The following is a 19,241-nucleotide window of genomic DNA, read 5'->3' as shown; positions in this document are numbered from 1 at the left end:
TTAAAGAACCTGGAACAGGGACCGAAGAGCCAGTTTCCCATCCCCACTGCTTGTTTGTGCATGAGTAACGCCAAAGTTGGTCAGCGGTTGTTTTGCTCTCAGACTCCTGCTGAGCTCTGTCCCCAGCTGCTCTCAGCGCTGCTTCGGGGAAGGTGCAGTCCAAGGTTTCATGCTCCTAGGGCTTGGACAGAGCCAATGGCCCTGATGTTTGTTTACTGGATCAGGAGCCTGCAGCCGGAGGACTTTGTGCTTTCCACAAGGGAAGCTATTTGAAAGAGGCAGAGCCTGTGCAACCAGGCAGGGAGGCCTCTACCCTCCTGTTCCTCCTCCATGTGGGTGTGGTTCAGGTTCTGCCTGCACAGTGGGGGATTGCACCCAAGCACAGGTGTTAGGGTGCTATGCTGGCAGGGGATATGTTCCAGGTTGCATTAGATTGTAAGGTTTCAGAGTAGCAGCCGTGTTAGTCTGTATTCGCAAAAAGAAAAGGCATACTTGTGACACCTTAGAGACTAACAAATTTATTTGAGCATAAGCTTTTGTGAGCTACAGCTCACTTCATCGGATGCATGCAGTGGAAAACCTCTTGCCTTGGGCCCTTATATCCTCTGGATCCTGTCCTGCCTCTCTGATCTCTTCTCTCCATTTCTAGGGGAAATGTCCTCATGTGATCTCTGGTCGCTTTGTATCAGCCATATCATTTTCCAGTTCCCCTTTCTCGTTAAAGTTCTGCTATTGCTTTTCTGGCCATGTGTCCTGACATAGCCTACTTCTTCACTGGAGAGTTAGCTCAAGCTCTGATTCAGGTGTTACATCTTCCTGGCCCCTCTTGTGCCCACACAAAAAATCCTCTCACCAGAGGTTATTGCTGTTTTAAAACCAGGCTAGCTAGCCCACCTGGCTCCCTTGTCCTCTGATTTGCTCTGGGAAGCATTTTGTGATTATGGAAACAAAAGACTATTTAAAAGCACATTTTCTTGTATGACACTTAATGGAATATGATTATGACATTACCAGGGCCTGCTTCAACTAGGAGTGATTTGCATCTAATTTGCATGCCAATTGCATAGTGTTACAGGAATTGAATCCTATCAAAATGCTTCTTAGGTTAAGAAAACAATGTGCAAATTATGAGAAACAGCAGATTAGAAGCTGGCAGGTTCGTGAGGATTTCTCTTCTATTAGCTATTCTCAGTGGCCCTACTAGCTCTCCCTGGAATGGCAGGGCTGCCTCAGAATAGCTATTCCAGTCCTGGTTCTTCTGTTGCTTATGTTTCTTCCCCTTGTGTCAGGCACTTGGGTGTGGGGTTCACAAAGGTATTTAGGTGCCTAACTCTCATTGATTTCAAATGAGAGTTAAGTGCCTTAGCACCTTTGTGCATCTAAGTATGAGTGAAGAGTTCCCAGCTTAGCATGGAGGTTACCTTTTATTTTTCATTTGAAATGTAATGCAAACCAGACTGGGGGATTTTCTGCAGCTAATAAGAGCCTCCTTCTATTTGGCTCATTGAAATACACTTGCTTTCTACACCGGGGATTTTAGCGTTCTCTGTCTTGTGACTTCAGTAGCGGGACATTGCCCTAGGACTTAGGACACTGGACTCTGAAGATTGGTCATTTGAGTTGGATGCAGCAGCAGGAAGCTGGGAGTTGAATGCTGGAGTTGGACACCGCAGTAGGACACTGCACCAAGTAGAGTTTTTGCTGTAAACTTATTAAAGGAGTTGTTTGCTAGAAGAGCAGTTTAGGAGGCCAGTTCCAATGCTTATTGGTCAGCACTCTGCCTGGCATATAGGAAACACAACCCATTTCCCAGTCCTGATCTCGCTCTTCACATTGGTCCGCTGGCTGAGTGATTAGTGTCCTGGACGTCCATGCACAAGAGCTGGGTACGATTCCCTGCTGTGTTCTCTCCCCTGGCAAGGGCTGTGCCCTCATCCCCTGCAGGGAGGGGTGTGTGTGTCTCTGTGTGTGGGTGCGTGTGTGTAGTATTGCTCAACCTCACCCTCTCCGGATCGACTGGCTGGTATTGATGTGCTCAGAATGGAGTCCCATTAGCCATGGGATAATAGCTACAAGCTGGCTCTAACTGTGTCCAATGCAGAGCAGAAAGTACAGGGATCATGTGCTCCGTTCAGCTCATGTTCATGTGCCCAGTGGCTCAGTCCCCTCCACAAAGAGCTTACGATGGAAGAGAGAGGGGCAAAGGGCACGAGGTGAGAGGCACAACAAATAGGCAATGTGGTCATGCCGGCGGCTGGCCAGTTTTAAATAAACTGCGTGGATTTATTTTTAATTAGAAATATAAACTATTCCCAATCACCCCTGGCCCTGGCTATTGTTAGCTGGCTAACTCCATGTGGGCATCACAATACAAGTGGCTCTTCAGCAGGGATTTCAATGCAGAGAGCAGAGTGGCCTTAGAGATCAGCTCAGGAAGGGCTCCTTTGATGATGATGATTTCCCCCTCACATATTTTGTGAACAGCCTCACCTCTCCCGCCTGGGATTCTGGGAATGTTTCAAAGTCAGGCATTTCTGAGATGCTCCTGGCTGTTGCTGTTTAATTTGGTCCCCATGGCAGCTGCCTGGCTTGGAGTGTGGGTGGGGGCAGGATAGTTTTTATTTAAAGCTTGATGTGCTGGCACCAACGGGGTTGTGCGTTGCTTCTATAAACAGGAAGTCTGGCTGGCTGCAGCATCAAGAGATTAGACAGGAGACAGATCCCAGAGCAAGCTGTTACTTAGGAGGTGGTGATGTGTGGTTCTAGAGAAACAGAGAGATTCCTAGGAAAGGGAAAATAGGACAAGGCAGTGACAGCAGTTTAAAATATCCTCTGATGTACAACTTGGGGGTTCCAAGTTCTTCTGGTCTGCGCTGCAAGCTAGTTTACAAACAAGCTGAAGTAACCAGGGGATCCAGTCTGTATTCGATCTTGCCAGGGTGGGAAACTCCATCTTGGATACTGCCTGCCTGTGCAGAGGCCAGGCTGGACAGTGGGGGCAGTGGGGCTGGGACTGCCGCTGGGCTGTGCGGGGGCAGTGTGGGGCAATGGGGTGGGGACCTGGCTTGGGATACCATCGATTGCACATGCTGGGAGACTGCCCAACTGGAGGCATTAAACCTTTCACATCTGACCACTGGAGACAGGCTGTTTTGTATTGTGACACTGGTGCTGTTCAAATCTGCCTGTGCTGGGAAACAGCAAAGTCTGAGACTGCCCCCTCTCCCCTCCTCCCCTTTTTCCCGCTGTCTGATGGGCACTTGAAAGGGAATTCAGACTGCCCTCTCCAGAGCAGGACCTTCCTTCCTCCCTGTCTGCCTTCAGCAGGAATTTACTCCTTCTGTCCCTCCTACTCCCAGGTTGTCTCTCTTCTCCCCTGACTCCCCCTTCTCCTTGCCTGAGGTCCTGAGAATAACCGCTCCCTCTTTTCTCTCTCAGCCAGGGACAGCAGGTTTGGATGCCCTTTCTGCCACCTGCCCAACAGCAGCCGGGAGAGTGGCCCCTCTGCCTCGTGGCAGGTGAGGGGGGAGGGAAAGACTTTAACCGGAAAAAAAATCCTTGTCAGCTGGCACTAGCCAGAGGCGTGGTTAGGGGAAGGGGCCATGGGCCAGAGGTCAGGCAGGGCTGGTGCAGCTCACCCTGCCTGTGCCCTCCATGGAGCTCAGGTAAATATTTAATAATGCAGCATGCCAGAGAACTTGGCATCCAAGGGCTTGAATCAGCACAAACCGCACCTGTGCTTTGGGAACAGTGATGAGGGAAAGCCGCGTCCTTTCTGCGAGAGCAGAGTTCGTTAGAAGGGGAGAATGGCTGGACCTGCCTGTGGGAAACCGGGCTGACAGTGACTCCAGGAGGTGAGGGAGACTCGGGCTTTCCAACGTTTACTTTTTATTAAGCATAACGGTAGGTTACAGGTAGTGCTGGCCTTCGGGGCAGCTGTGGCCTAGTGGATTGTGCCATTATGGCTTGGGTCTGGGAGTGACCTGTGTTCTGTTCCTTACGGTGTGATGTTGGGCATGTCTCTTCCCCTCTCTGCACCTCAGTTGCCATGTCTGTAAAAGGAAGACACCTTTCTAAAGTCGCTGGAGAGCCACAAATGAAAAGCACCTCTCGAGGCCTTGTACTAGCATTGCAGGCAAGCTTTGGCTTCCCAAGGTCCCAGAGAAAGGGAAGGGAAACCTTTGGAAAATCTGGATTTTCAAAAAGAAGAAATGTTGGCTTGATAAATATGGAAAACACGCAGGCTTGGGTCCCACCCATTGAGCAAACCCAGGGCAGGGACCTCTCCTAAGGCAGCATGATGCGCTGTGCGTGTTCACATCCCTTCTCACTTCAGGGGGTGCTGCACTGGACACCCCAACTGCATGGGAGCAGCAATGGTCCCAGCCTGAGCAGTGTCTCTGGGACAGGAGCAGGCTGCCCTGCTATGTCCATTGTGTTGGTTTTGTAACCTGCTGCTCTGAGGAACCAGACTTTCGACAGATGCATCAATGTTTTCCTTAGAAATGGACTTGTTTTCTGGCTCAGGAACCCAGTGGTCTCTGAAACAGGATCTTCATCCCATTGGCCTTGGTAGCTCTCACCATCCTTCCCATTCCCCACAAGGCCTTGGGCTTTCCTGCCTTGCAGAGCCGCTGAGCTGCCTCTTACTCTTGTAGGTTTGAGTCCTGCTGTGATAAATGAAGAGGTGGGGGGTGGGGGAGAGCTCCCATTAATGGACACCCAGCCAGCCAGTTAGCTACAAAATCCATGTTAGTAGCTATTCTCTACTTGCTTTACCTGTAAAGGGTTAAAAAAGCCCATAGGTAAAAGTAAGGGACTGGGCACCTGACCAAAAGAGCCAGTGGGAGGGCTAGAACTTTTTAAAATTGGGGGAAAAAACTTTCCCTTTGTCTGTTTTGTTGTTGTTCTCCAGAGAGAGGGGACAGAGCAGGACAGGGCTGGAGCAATGCTGTAAGCAGCTTTAAAACTAGGTATGAAAAAGCATCAATTCATACCTCGAACCTATTTATCTAAAACCCCAGATATGTAAGTAAATCAGGGAATGTCTAGGAAGGTGCGATTAGGGTTATTTCTTATTGGCTTGTGGACTCCTCTGTGCTAACCCCAGATGCTTTTGTTTTGCTTATAACCTTTAAGCTGAACCTCAAGAGAGCTATCTTGAGGCTTAAATTTTTGTTATGATTTCTTTTAAGATTTAGCAAAAAGCCTAAGTTCCAAATGTTTTTCCTTTCTTTTGGGGTTTAATAAAATTTACCTTTAAGAACAGGATTGGATATTTGTGTCCCTAAGATGTTTGTGCATATGTTATTTAATTAGCTGGTGGCAACAGCTGATTTTCTTTGTTTTTTTTTCCTGAGCTCTTCCCCTGAGGGGGGAGGTGTGTGTGAAAGGGCTTGAGGGTACCCCACAGGAAGGAATTCCCAAGTGTTCCCTCCTGGGTTCTCAAAACGGGAAGGGGTTGCACTTGAGTGGTGGCAGCATCTACTCATCCAAAGGTCAGAGAGAAGCTGTGACCTTGGGAGTTTAATACCAGCCTGGAGTGGCCAGTGTTAATTTTTAGAATCCCTGTGGGCCCCCACCTTCTCCACTTGAAGTGCCAGAGTGGGGAATCATCCTTGACATCTGCCCTTAGTGCTCTAGAGATGGCAGTAACTGGAGCCTGTGGGGAACAATAATCTATAAGGCCTACTGCTAAAACTAGCTGCGTTGCAGGACTGTGCTTTGATGTTGCAGCTCAGGTAGGAGCTGGGGTTCTCAAGCCTGGAGGGGAGATGGGCTTGAGATCCCGAGCTCCAGCCCCAGCTGTAACATCAAAGCACCATCTGTGCAGCTATTTTTAGTGCACTAGCACAAGGCCTGCTAACACAGGAGTGGGCCCAGGCTGGGAGGCTCACTCCCAAATACAGTGTAGACATACCCTGAGCATCCTGACTCCTACTCCTGTGTCTAATCCACCAGACTGCAGTGCCCAACAGCCAAATAGATCTCAAGAGAGTCCGCCTTCAGGTGTAGCATTAGGATTAACAGAAATCCTGGTTTTAGAAAATGTTTAATCTTTGAACTGGTGCAACAAGATTCCGATACCAACATTGGTGATGGGCAGCACCACTGCACGAGTCATCCTGTTGCCTCTGGTTAGTCTACAGGGGGGAGTTAATGTACAGTACTATTCGACTTCAGTATTAAGTGTATCAGAGCCTGACATATCAGCACTCGCAAGCCTGTGCTTGACAACGGAAGCAGCTGCTCTTAAAGGTGGAGAGGCTTGGGGGGCAGGGAATGGGCGGTAGGAGAGGGCCAGAATGCAGCATGCAGAGTACAGTGTTATGAATTTTTTTAGTGGTCCTTGTTTAGGGTGCTTTGCATAACTCCTGGGTGATTCTGCCATTCATGAGCAACGAGATCATCTCAGAAGCATGCCAGTAAAAAAATTTTTTATCACCCTATCACATTTATAACTCTCCTCCCAGCCCACGCCTGCCCCCTCTCCCTCCACAACTCTCAGTATTACATCTCACTTGGTCCATTCCCCTACATGGGCACTGAGGCAGAAAGGCAGTGCAGGAGTGCCCTATATGCTGATCTCTGGGGATTTTTCTATTTTTAAATATCCCAAATCATGAGGCTTCCACAGTTTCTTTCCACAACTGCCTCCTACAGCATTTCTCTCAATGAATGAGTATCTTTACATAGCCCAAGATACACACATAAGTGATTTATAAAGATTGAAGCCATTGGTAAGTTCTGACTCTTGTGGGTCAGATATAGATGGTGGTTAGGGTGGGTAGAGTGAGTTTTCATATAAATATTGTCATTAATGGAATATGTAAACTCTTCAAGCTAATGATGGCTCTATGAAACTTGCCCTAATTATTTCCAGTTTTTCTAATGCTTCGTTCTTTAATGGTAACAGTATAGTCATATAATTTGCATAATGGCTTCACAACAGAGAAGAAAACCCATGGAATGAAATCCTGGCCATGTTGAAATCAGTGGTAGACTAGACTTTAACCAGGACCAGGATTTCACTCATGATCTCTCCCACAAGGTGCCTACAGACGAATAAAGTTAATAATGCAATTGCTAGAGGCAGAGCTCGTAGTATTAAGGTTGCCTGACACTTCCCATTATAAGACCTCTTTTCAGTTGTTTATAACTTTGCCAAACTATAAACATTTGGGCTGAAATTTCCATGCTGGGTGTCTACTTTAGGTGGAATTTTATTTTGTAAGCTTTCAGCCAAAACTATTCATTTTATTTTTACAATAACCATTTTATTGTTTCATTATTGTTTCAGAAGAGACCCTTAGATCAGTGGTTCCCAGACTTGTTCCGCCACTTGTGCGGGGAAAGCCCCTTTTGGGCCCCACCGGTTTGTTTACCTGCTGCATCCGCCAGTTCAGCCAATCGCGGCTCCCACTGTGCGCAGTTCGCTGCTCCAGACCAATGGGAGCTGCTGGAAGCGGCGTGGGCCAAAGGACGTACTGGCCGCCACTTCTGGCGGCTCCCGTTGGCCTGGAGCAGCTAACTGTGGCCACTGGGAGCCGCAATCGGCCAAACCTGCAGACGCCACTGGTAAACAAACCGGTGCGGCCCACCAGGGGCTTTCCCCGCACAAGCGGCGGAACAAGTTTGGGAACCACAGCCTTAGATCACCTAATCTGACCTCTTGACTATCGCAGGCCATTAAATTTCACCCAGATAATCCTGTATTAAACCCAAAGACTTTAGTCACACTATAGCATTTTAGTCCTCAGGAGGCTAAACTGTGCACCACAGGCAGAGATCATGAGAGACCAATACCTGAGGCCCCTGCAGTGACAGGGTCTTGATTAGGCAAGATATGCCCAGATGCTCCCAGCAAGCGAACTATGCCCCATGCTGTAGGGAAGGTGTCTGACAATCTGACCTGTGGGGAAAATTCTTTCCCAACTCCAAATCTGGCAACCAGTTGGACCCCGAGCATTTGTGCTAGACATACTACCCAGGCACATGTTAGTCTCAACTAAGCACACTCCAGAGTTGTCTCCTCCCACCCGCTGTTCCCCCTGGGCTTCTGCTGAGAGAGTTCTGGGCTCCATCTCTGCATCCCTTCCCCCTCACAATCCTGTTGGCTTGTGTAGAGTCATTAACTTTGAATGACTCCTCCTTACTGGAAAAATGGATTTTCTACCAGTAGGGCCGCTGATTTGTAAACGACCCTGATGGTTCTGTGCCAGCTTCTCAGAGATAGTCGCTCAGCCAGGAGGCAAGGCCCTTACCACCAAATGGAGGCTGTAATCCACAATGGAGGTTGCAATGCAGTGTGAAGGTCATACTCCAAAATGAAATTCACAGTACAAAGTAGAGCCCCTGAAACGAGCTTCTCAAAACACAATGGAGTTCACAGTCCAAACAGACATATCCCCAATCAGTCACATACAGGTTTCTTTCTGAAATCCATGAAATGTAGTCTGCCATCCTTGGAATTTCATGGACTAGGACAAGAGAGGATAAGGACATCTTCTGTTTCAAGAGCGCTGGATTCAGGCAAAATCCTGAGGACAATCTGGTCCAAGAGGAAATACTATGTATTGTACCTTGCAGTTTGGTGCCTCAAGCACCCTGCTCTTCTATTATAGTATATGGCCATGTGAAATAGAACCTTGAAGTATAGTAAATGAATTAAGATTTCTTCAGAGGCTTAAGATGCTATGAAAACTCTGAAAACCAAGTGTACGCCTTATGGAACATTAAGCACCAGGTTAAAAGAGAAAGCGAGAGGCTTAATTATCTGTCATCTTTTCTATAGGTTTCAGTGCTCTAGGTACATCCAGGTCATAGCCCACACAAAGTATTCCAAGTACCACAGGATGCATCTCAACAAAACTAGGCCCCAAACTAAATCCAGACTGCTTTCAGGAATTCCAGAAAATCAGGAACTGCAGGATGAGAGTGTGGAGGATCTGTTATTGCTCTCCTGTACCAAGAAGAAATAGTTTTACATAACCTCGAATAGATTAGGAAGTAGATTTTATTTTATTTTAGAAGTTTAACATGGTTCATATAACTAACCATCCCCTATTTTTCAGTGTGACAGCTCCATAGCCAGGTCATGAATTGAATATCAAGGAAGATTGGTCTGAGAGTAAAGTTAGGAAAAAAATATTGTTTTGTCCATACTAAAAAAAAAAAAATTCTGGCAACCTTTTTCTTTGGGAAGCTCTAGTAGGAAGTGAATGGGGTGGGAAGAGGGAAAATAGGACTGGGGATTGGGGTGGGATGAAGAATGGGACTGGCTGGGCAAGGAGACTGGGACTGAGAATCAGAGAGAAGGAGGTTAGATCTGACCAGAAACCAGCAGTGGGGAAGAGAGGGGATGGGGCAAAAGGGTCTGTGCCCACTAGAGAACACTCCCTTCCAGAGCCTGGAATGGAACCCATGATTCCTGAGTCTCATCGTTCCTATGCTGCCAGCAAATAGCTGTGAAACCACTGGCAAAGTGTGTCTCATCCCAAAACTGGTCCACACAGAGGATGACAACCTACTATTGCTGTCAGCTACTCTGACAGCTCAAGTATCAGAGACCTGTGCAGTGGTTCTAAAGGTTCCAGCCCTGCTTATTAACCACGTTGGTGTTAATATGATGCCACATGTTGGAATTTCTGGGTTTTTTTTTCCTAGTTGGCTCTTTTAAAAGCTTAGAAGGGAGGGGGAGGGGAGAGAATAAACTTGTTAGAAGAACATTTTTAAGGTTGTAAAGTCAAGCACTCAAAAATTAGAAAATGCCAGAATTAAGGTTGCCTGTTTAATCTTAATCCAGCCCCCTATGTGCATTGCGATATGATCTTTAATGACATGATCACATACACCTTTTTTTCCACAGGACCTCTGTAGAGAGGGTCCTATCAGAGAGACCTAGAGCTGACCCATGATCTCATTGGGCTCACTAGAAAAACTCCCATTGACTTCAAGGGGAGCAGGATAAGGATCTTCCATCAGGGCATCTATCCAGATAGCACCCTCTCTGCTTTAGTCAACTTTGCAACCAACATCTCTGCTAATGAAGTTGAAGCATGGGAGCAGGAGCAGCAGAGCGAGACTGACTGAGATAGTTGGCTTCTTTTGCTTCAGGAATCCAGTCCTCTGCTGCCTGTGTCAATCTGCTCTTGTTTGGCTGGAGTCTTTTGTGGGGAGGCCTATCTCCCCCTGCCATGCTGGCTGCTCAGTGAGTTGAGCCCTGTAATTGCACATGGAATAATCTGCAGCACCCACACCAGAAAGATTCAGAGAATACGAAGCACAGCCATTTGTTTTCACTGGGGGTGCAGGGTGGGGAATGAGGGAGGGTTGCTTTCTGTCCTTTGCAGCTGCCCTCGAGGTGGATTTCACTTTCTTCCTTGCAGTAAACTGCCCATCTGCAAATCTTTCCCCTTCCCCAATGCCCACACCAGTTTGTATTGTTTGTTCTTGTTCTCAGTGGAGATAGCAGGGGAGAAGGGTACTGGATTCGCCCTCTGGGTGTCTGGAGTCCTGCCCATATTTTTTGGAGACCTGCAGTGTGTGTGTGTGTGTGTGTGTGTGTGTGTGTGTGTGTGTGTGTGTGTGTGTGTGTGTGTGTGTGTGAGAGAGAGAGAGAGAGAGAGAATTTGTCCTTCTCAGGCTGCCTACTTTATCCTTTGTAAATGTTTAAGCACATATGCTACTGAAACAATGCTGTGTGTGTATAAAAATCTCCCCACTGTATTTTCCACCAAATGCATCCGATGAAGTGAGCTGTAGCTCACGAAAGCTTATGCTCAGATAAATTTGTTAGTCTCTAAGGTGCCACAAGTACTCCTTTTCTTTTTGCGAATACAGACTAACATGGCTGCTACTCTGGAAAATGGCTAGTTAGGAGATTTAGGGGCAATAGAACCTTCGCTCATGAAGGATGGAGTTGTGCCGAGCCCCTGAGCAAGAAGATTGATCTGTTACGGGATGGGTAACAATCTTTGTCTCTGAATTATTTCCATTGCAAAATTTTAGGCTTAGCCCTGTTGTGTCCTTGTCTGTCTCCCTCCTTGTGTAAGGGTCATTGACTCGAGGCTCCATTGCTCCAGCCAAGACATCCCGGAAGAGATCTGGCACTGGACCTAGTCCCGTCAGAGAGTTGCATAACCGGAATACGGGCAGGGAGAGAGCGCGTCATGCATAACGGGTTTCCCTGCAGAATGAGCTTTCAACATGATACTCACCTAGCATGTAACCAACACTGACCTTCTGAATTACTTTCTCCTCTCTCTCTCTCTGAGTTATTCATATGTGTGCACACACAGAATAGGGTTTCGTAGTTCAGAGATGCCCCATTTTTCCAGAGCCACATTTTGCAATCTCGTCCCTGGTGATGAAAATGCCTGTTCTTTATTATAAACCATGGGATGCATTTGTAAATAACATCTGATATTTGTGTTTCAAGCCTTGGTGGCAACACTGAGATATCACCTATTCCTGTTAGGCTGTATGTAATCTATTTCCCCTCCCCACCCCAGCATTTGGAACTCTGGGAACTAGCCACATACCAGCTGGTACAGATGAAAGACATATTGCAATGCTGGCCCAGCCTAACCCAGCATTCTTCTTGACCACGGGCTCTGTTCCCTGTAAGGGCTAGCAGGCTGGTCTGGTCTTGCTTCACAATTTTCCCCCCTTAGTCAGTTGTAAACAGAGCTTGATGGCTGCAAGCCCAGTTATTCCCTTTAGACTTCTGCAAATAACTGGGTTGCTGTCACAATGACCGTTTTGGTCTGCTGAAGTCTAGTAAGTAGCTGACTTTGGGTTTGGTTCTGCAGGATCCCAAATTGGTTGTGGCATCTGAATCTGCCTGGTGATGGGGCCTGGAGACAACAAGCTTGTGTATTACATCTAATGCAGAGTAGAGCTGTAGCTCACGAAAGCTTATGCTCTAATAAATTTGTTAGTCTCTAAGGTGCCACAAGTACTCCTTTTCTTTTTGCGAATACAGACTAACACGGCTGCTACTCTGAAACCAGAGTATTCTAGGTAACACATAAAGAGATTATCCTGAAGCAGAAAGCGTAGAGCAGAGCAACCCCAAAGTGCAGGGCAGTGAATCCAAACCTGATCCTGCTGGCCAATGGTCCATGTCATAATCAGGTAGCTAAACTGAACCCATTTCCACTTGTTAGTGACCCCTCTTGGAAGCTAGCTGGGCTATTCCAATTAACCCATACTGGTCAGTTTCCTGATGTACTACACTTACCAGAGCATGGTACAAACTGCTCCTGTAGACCTTTATTCAGTATTTTAAATGCTGTTTTCTGACAGGAGTGGTTATCCTTGGTGCACTCTGAGAATTGGCCTGGGAACTATTATCACCTCCTGCAGTGGTGTTTTTAATGTCTGTGAGTTATTTATCAGCTGCAGCATGAGATTCCATTCACCTGCCTGTGGGAGCTGCAGCTGCTTTGTCAGCAGAACCAAAAGACCCCTTTAGCTGCTCTATCTCTTTCTTGAGTCGGGGTGAGGAGTGGGGAATGCATGTTCTTGCATGCATTCCCACTGAGGGGGAAGTATCAGGGGAATGAGCCAGAATGCTCAGAATAACCTCAGCCAAACCCTGCCAGGTTCCATATCAGATGTCAGCTATGGAGAGGCTCTCTTTCCCAGAGGAGGCCAGTCCAGCAAGGCACTGAAATTGTTGAAATTTTTAGAAATTTTCAAATTCTTGGTTTTGTTTTGTTTTGTTCTTTTGCCATTGACTGCAATAGAATAAATGATGGTTGAGGGTTGAGTCAACCTCTTAATTTCCCTTTTTCTTTTTTTTGCCATGCTGTGACTTTTCCAAAGTTGAAGAGGTTATGGAAAGTTCAAGTGGCAGAAAGGAATCTCTAGGACTCTGCCCCTTGGTAACCTTTCCATAGACAGGGAAGTTTTGAAAAATTAAAACTGCAAAACAAAAAAATGAAATATGAAAATGAAACCAGTAAATAGAAAAACTTGCACTTGGTGGCAAAAAGGGAAAAGAGAAGGGAGAGAAATGAAATTTTGAAAATGTGAAGTTTAACATTATACAGAATCAATGTAGCTGCTATTAAAAACTGGTTTACTGACAGACTGCAAAAAGTAATTGTAAGTGGGAAGTAGTCTTCTAAAGGGGGCATTTCTACCATGGTCTTGCAGCAATCTGTTCTTGGCCCAGTGCTATTCAATAGCTTTATCAATATCTGGAAGAAAATATATAATCATTACTAGTAAACCGTGGAGATGATACAAACTTTGGTGGAGTGGTTAATAATGATGGGGACAAGGTTATTTGTACAGATTGACCTGGCTTGCTTGGTAAGGTGGGTTCATTTGAAAAACATGCATTTTAGTATTGACAAATGCACAATTGTACACCTGGGAGCAACGGATGTAGGTGACCAATTACCAGATGGGGGGACTGTATCCCAGAATGCAGTGACACTGAAAAGGACTTATGGGGTCTTGCTAGATAACTAGCTGAACACGAGCTCCCCGTTACATAAGCAAGGGAATATCCAGTAGGAGTCAGGAGGAGATATTACTTCTGTATATGGCAATAGTTGGACCATTACTGCATTAGTGTCCAGTTCTGGTGTCCACACTTCAACAAGAATGTTGACCAACTGGAAAGGATTCAGAACAGAGATACAAGAATGATGTGAGGTCTGGAAAACGTGTCTGATCGCGAGAGACTTAAAAGAAGTTCAATCTAGTTTAGTTAATCCGAGAGATGGTTAAGAGGTGACTTGATCATGGTCTAAAAGTACCCACGTGGGGGAGAGATTTCTAACAGTAGACAGCTCTTTAATCTAGCAGAAAAAGGCATAACAAGATTCAAGGGTTGGAAACTGAACCTGGACAAATTCAGACTGGAAATAAGGTGTAACTTTTAACAGTGAGGGTAATTAGCTATTGGACCCATTGACCAAGCTTCAGTTTTCAACATACAAGGCAGCCTTAGACAAGTTTTTTTTTTTTCAGGTAATCCTAGTCTCCAGCTAAAGGAGCCACCCACCACCTTCCACTGCAGTTGACTCAGTTAAGGTGTTTGCCCTGACAGCTCTGAGCACTGGATCAGACCTTGCCAACCACACACCAACCTGTCTGATTCTGGTCAGTATAAACAATGTTACTGTGGTAACAGGGCATTCCTTGGACCCCCCCCCCAACTGTTATACGTCCCAAAGGCCCTTTTATGTACTATTCTGTTATGGGTCAGTCTAGCCAGTTCTGGCACTCAGGCAATGTTCCAGGAAACACCTTTACATGCCTATCTAAACCAGCCCCCAAGTCCAACTGCACTGAATGTACCTGTCAGCACTGTACATGAAAGCGGTTGGTATACGTAGGCTAGGCTATGGTGCTGAGTGGCGGCCTGGATTATTCAGGTGACTGACCTTGCACCTTTGGATGGCTGGTGTGTTTTCTTTGCTGGAAAGCTGTGGGAAAGCTTGTGCAGAAGTAATGGGTGTGTTTTGTGTGAAACTGTGCGTGTGCGGCTCTACCTATGAGTCAGGAGAAGCCAGAGGGCACTTTCCAGACTTCAGATTTTCCCAACACAAAACCATTCAATGCCCTGCCTTTTAAGTAGATTTCAAAACCCTGGTAATATGGAAGGGGATGGTGACATGCACCCCATTGCCTGGCTGGCCAGAACTTCCTAATATACAAATTGCTTATTTGCAAAGCCCTCCCCCAACTGAACCAGAGGGGGAAGTATTCATTCCAAGCCTGAGAGAAGGGGATGAAGAAAGGAATCTGTTTTGCTGCTGAAGGAAGAGCACTTCATGGGTGCTATCAGGATCTGCTCCCCGTCTCTCTGCTGGGCCCATGAGTCCTCACTGAAACAAGGCAGGGCCAGAGGGCAGCAGTTTAGTAAAGTGAATAAGAGTGACTGGGAAATGAAAGGGCACAAAGTACAAGTGAATTCATGTGCTGCTTTGCAAATCCCCTACAGGAGTTCCCTGCCAGGGAGTGTGGTAGCCACATGCCCTTTGCCACTGGTTCCCTCACCTTCTGGAGCTACTGGACACAATGGCATAAAACTGCAGTGGTTCAAACAAAGAGAGAATGTTCCTGTTTGGTTTGGAACAGAGTCGTTCAGTTGGCATGAGTCAGATGTGGACATAGATTCATCTGGCTGGCATCACAGCTGCCCAGTGTCACTATGCATGCTCTGAGGCTGCCTGGACTTGCCAGCCACAGTCATTCACCCTGGTGGAATGGCTGCCCATACTGACTTGCCCGGTGATATCCTAGGGCTTATCACTAGAATAGGTTGAAATGTTTTGATGGAATAGTTTTCTGTTGGAAAATGCATTTTCATCGACAAACGTTTTGGAGCAACCCGTATATTTCAATTAAATATTCAACAGGAAAGCATTGAAGCATTTTGTTCTGACTTTCTCATTTCCATTCATTTCATTTAGGCATTTTTATGTAAAATATTTTATTACATTTATCTAGTTAATATCAAATATTAAGTATTAATATAAAAGTCAAAATGAAATACATCAAAATGAAACATTTCAACAATTCCACAGTGAAATGTTTCAATGTTTCCCAGCTGAAAGTTTTTGAAATTTTCATTCCATAGAAAAGCTCAAAATTTCAACTTTTTGAAATGTCGGAACTTCCCCTGGAATGGAAATTACATTGTCCTGCCAGCTGCGCTTGTCCCACTTCCACACATGAACACTTTGTACCTCCCAAGCCTTCCCTGGCAGGGCCATGGCTAGTTTTGAGGTATCTGATACACCCAGAAGAACTAGCTGAGGACCTTAGCAGGTTGAATGACTTCAAACAGCTGCATGGAGCTGTACAGAATTAGAGCTTTAGGAATTAGTGGCCCCTCTGGGGACAGAGATCCAGGCCCCCTTCTGTGGTAGAATGCTGTTGAATCTTCGTATCCAAGGCAGCAGGAGTGGTTCGTGTCGATGGGTCTCTTGGAGCAGGAGAGTTTGTTGTACTGTATTCATAATATTTTTTTTTAAGGTGCAGGCTCAGCAAGTTAACCAGGGATAGTCTGGTGACAGGCTTCGTGCGCCTGGATAGCAAGAGACACATTGTTCATGCAAGCCTAAATCTGTTGGGAAAAAGGCTGGGGTTGGGGAATTCCAAGAGTCTGAAGTCAAGGGATGCAGGACTGTGAGATGCAGTTAACAACCCCAGGGCATATGAGAAAACTAGCAAACAACCTACTGTGCTGCAGTGAGACAAGCCTGTGAGAGGAATCTGAGGGCACGTGGACATATTACAGTTACAAGCCTGAGGATCCAAGCTGTCAGACAATCATAGTATTGTAGGACTGGAAGGGACTTCAGTAAGTCATCTAGTCCAGTTCCCTGCACTGAGGCAGGACTAAGTACCATCCCTGACAGGTGTTTGTCTAACCTGTTCTTAAAAACCTTCAGTGATGGAGAATCCACAACCTCCCAAGATAATTTGTTCCAGTACTTAACCCTTACACTTAAGATGTTTTTCCTAATGCCTGACCTAAATCTCCTTTCCTGCAATTTAAGCCCATTGCTTCCTGTCCTGTCCTCAGTGGTTAAGGAGAAAAATGTTTCACCCTACTTTTTATAACAACCTTTACGTACTTGAAGACTGTTATCATGTCCCTCCTCATTCCCTCTTCGGGAGGCGCCCCAGAGACTGCTCTTATTGGTCACCAAAGTGTTTGTGCTGTTGGTTCCCTGTCTGGTAGGTGCATTAATGCATGAATATCAAACCTCAGAAGCATCTCACCTGAACACCTAGGGGAAGAGTAGGAAACTTCTACAAATGATGGGAGAAATAGTGTCCAGTGCCATTGTGTGCTGGCAGCTCCCAGTGGAAGGCATGGGTACAATGGGAGTTGGCAATGTGAGAAGGAAGGTCTGGTGACTGAAGGTCTTCCGGGATCCTGCTCAGATGAGAGAAGGTCCTTTGGTTCTCAGTGTGGGAAATGACTCCCCTACCACATCTCATGGTGAACAGACAGGTTGTAGTTAGCTTTCCTCATTGTGTCTTCATCCAATAACACATCCATCCTGACACATTCCTTTCCCTTTCCCTTAACTTCCTGTCCCTCAATGTGTCACTTCCCTTCAGAACCCAGGAGAACTGTGGGATATGTGGTTAGAGGCTTTCTGGCTATATCCAACGTTGATTTTCTGGCTAATGTGGGCCTGTCGTATTTTGTCTCCAAGGCAGACTAAGAGAGTGTGTGTGTCACTGTGTTTCCTGGACTGAGAAGGCTCTGGGTGGAAGTTGTTACTGCCTAGCCCGTCGTCACTGTTTTGGGGAGTGCCTGTGACACATGATTGGAAAATACAAAACAACATCACTGTTTATGCAGCAGGAGGGATGATAAATCCATTTGATTCATCTTAATTTCTCCTGCTCAGGCAGGAAATCTGGAAATAGCTACATCCCTTGCCACCTCTGATTGGTCCCCTGAGGCCACTTGCTCTTTACAGCTTAGCCACAATCTTTGATGTTGCTGGTGACCTCAGAGACAAGGACTAACAAAATAAGGCTGCTTCTTGAGACCCAATTTTGTCTAGTGGCTAGAGCAAGGGACTGGGAGCCAGGAACTTCTGAGTCAAAATCCTGCCTCTGGCACTGACTTACAGTGGTGTTGGCACCACTGCTGTGTCTCAATTTTTTCAAAGTGGGTGGTGCCAACTTACTCCCAATGTGTGAGTGGCTTGTTGGGATTAATGAGTCAATGTTTGTGCAGGGCTCTGCAAAGGGAACGTGCTGTCTGTGGAAGATGTACTATTAGTCGGAGAATTGGCTTGCTATTCAGGTAATGTATTAGTGTTTGTTGGTTTAAGTGTGGTCATGTTCCTGTCCCTCTTCAATGTACTCTGACCTATCACCACACCCCTTTCCTGCACACTCAGCTCCCCACTCCTATCTTGTCTGGGCTCAGAAGTGGCATACATATGCTCCCCTTTCAACCCACTGAGGGGAATAATGAATTTATTCTGAAGGCCGGGTATGACTTGTTGTGTTTGAAGTAGCCAGTGTTAGCCAGCCAAGCCTATTTCTCTACATTGGCTGCATGATAAATCTAAAAATAGCTTAGTTATCCTCTGCCTTTTTCCAAATCTGCGTCAACCCAATCTATAAATAGGTGCATGTGTCTGAATGGATATCAGAAAAGAGAGAGGATGTCTATGCAGTTACATAAAGCAGGAGAAGAGGGCACATTCCAGTGGACAGAATAAATTTCTGCAATATATTTTTTGCTGCCACTCTTTCAGCGCTAAAGCAGTGTCCAGCAGGGCCATAGGGGGCGCTGTGCTGCTGGAAGCTGTGTCTTTCACATGAGATGTAAAATCGAAGTTCTGACTGCTTGTGCTCAGTTAAAATCCATGATGTCCTGGTCAAAGTCCAACCAGGGTGAACGACATTCTGCCTCTCCCAACTTCTCCTGTAATATCAATTAATTATGGAGTCCTAATTCCACAACCTTCCCCACTTGAAGGGCTGTATGGCATTGCCACGTGCTGTTCCCCCAGTAGAGGTATCTGCATTCCAGTGGGGCAGAGGAGAGCAGGGACACCCGTATGCGGGGTTTGTACTCTCAGTTGGGAAGGTTTGCTAGTGGCTTGGGGATCCAGTGTGGGTGAAAGCTACTGTCTTAGGGTGGGATTTCCAAAAGCACCTAAGTGACTTAGAAGTCCCATTGGAGTTCCCATCTGAGGTCTCTGGGACTTGTGCTTCCAAGTCACTTAGGTACTCATTGAATTCCTATCCTAACTGTCTACCCTTCTCCTTGTGAGTTGCTGACCACCAAACTCCTGAATGGCCAAGAGGTGACTGACTGGGTTAGAGCACCCCCACTGTCACACTCTCCTGTTTGTTTATGCTGCACTGATCCGCAGTTAGGGGGAGGCTGTGGGCCTGGCTCTATGCCAATGCGGGTTTCTCTGGGTTAGGTGCGACAGGAGGGTAGTTACCAGCTGTACCGTATTTACTTACTGACTAAATGAACCACAACTGGGGGAGTGCTCAAAGGAAGCGACGGGGCACACAGGGTATTGTATTAAGTGTTGTCTGTGTATTCTCATGACCCCTGGCTGGGGAGCTCCAACACCCTGGGACATTGTCCTATTGGCCTTCTGCCTGGGGCGCTCTGGTCCCATGAAACACTTTGTCTCACACTTGGAGATTTTTTGCCTGGCACATCAGTACCCGAGGCAGCCTATAGGCAATGGAGGTGAACTGGACTGGGGGAGATG

Source organism: Dermochelys coriacea, chromosome 7 (genome assembly GCF_009764565.3).
Source record: "Dermochelys coriacea isolate rDerCor1 chromosome 7, rDerCor1.pri.v4, whole genome shotgun sequence".
In the NCBI taxonomy this organism is placed as follows: Eukaryota; Metazoa; Chordata; order Testudines; family Dermochelyidae; genus Dermochelys; species Dermochelys coriacea.
The sequence above is the reverse complement of the archived record's forward strand: the minus strand, read 5'-3'. Positions refer to the sequence as shown.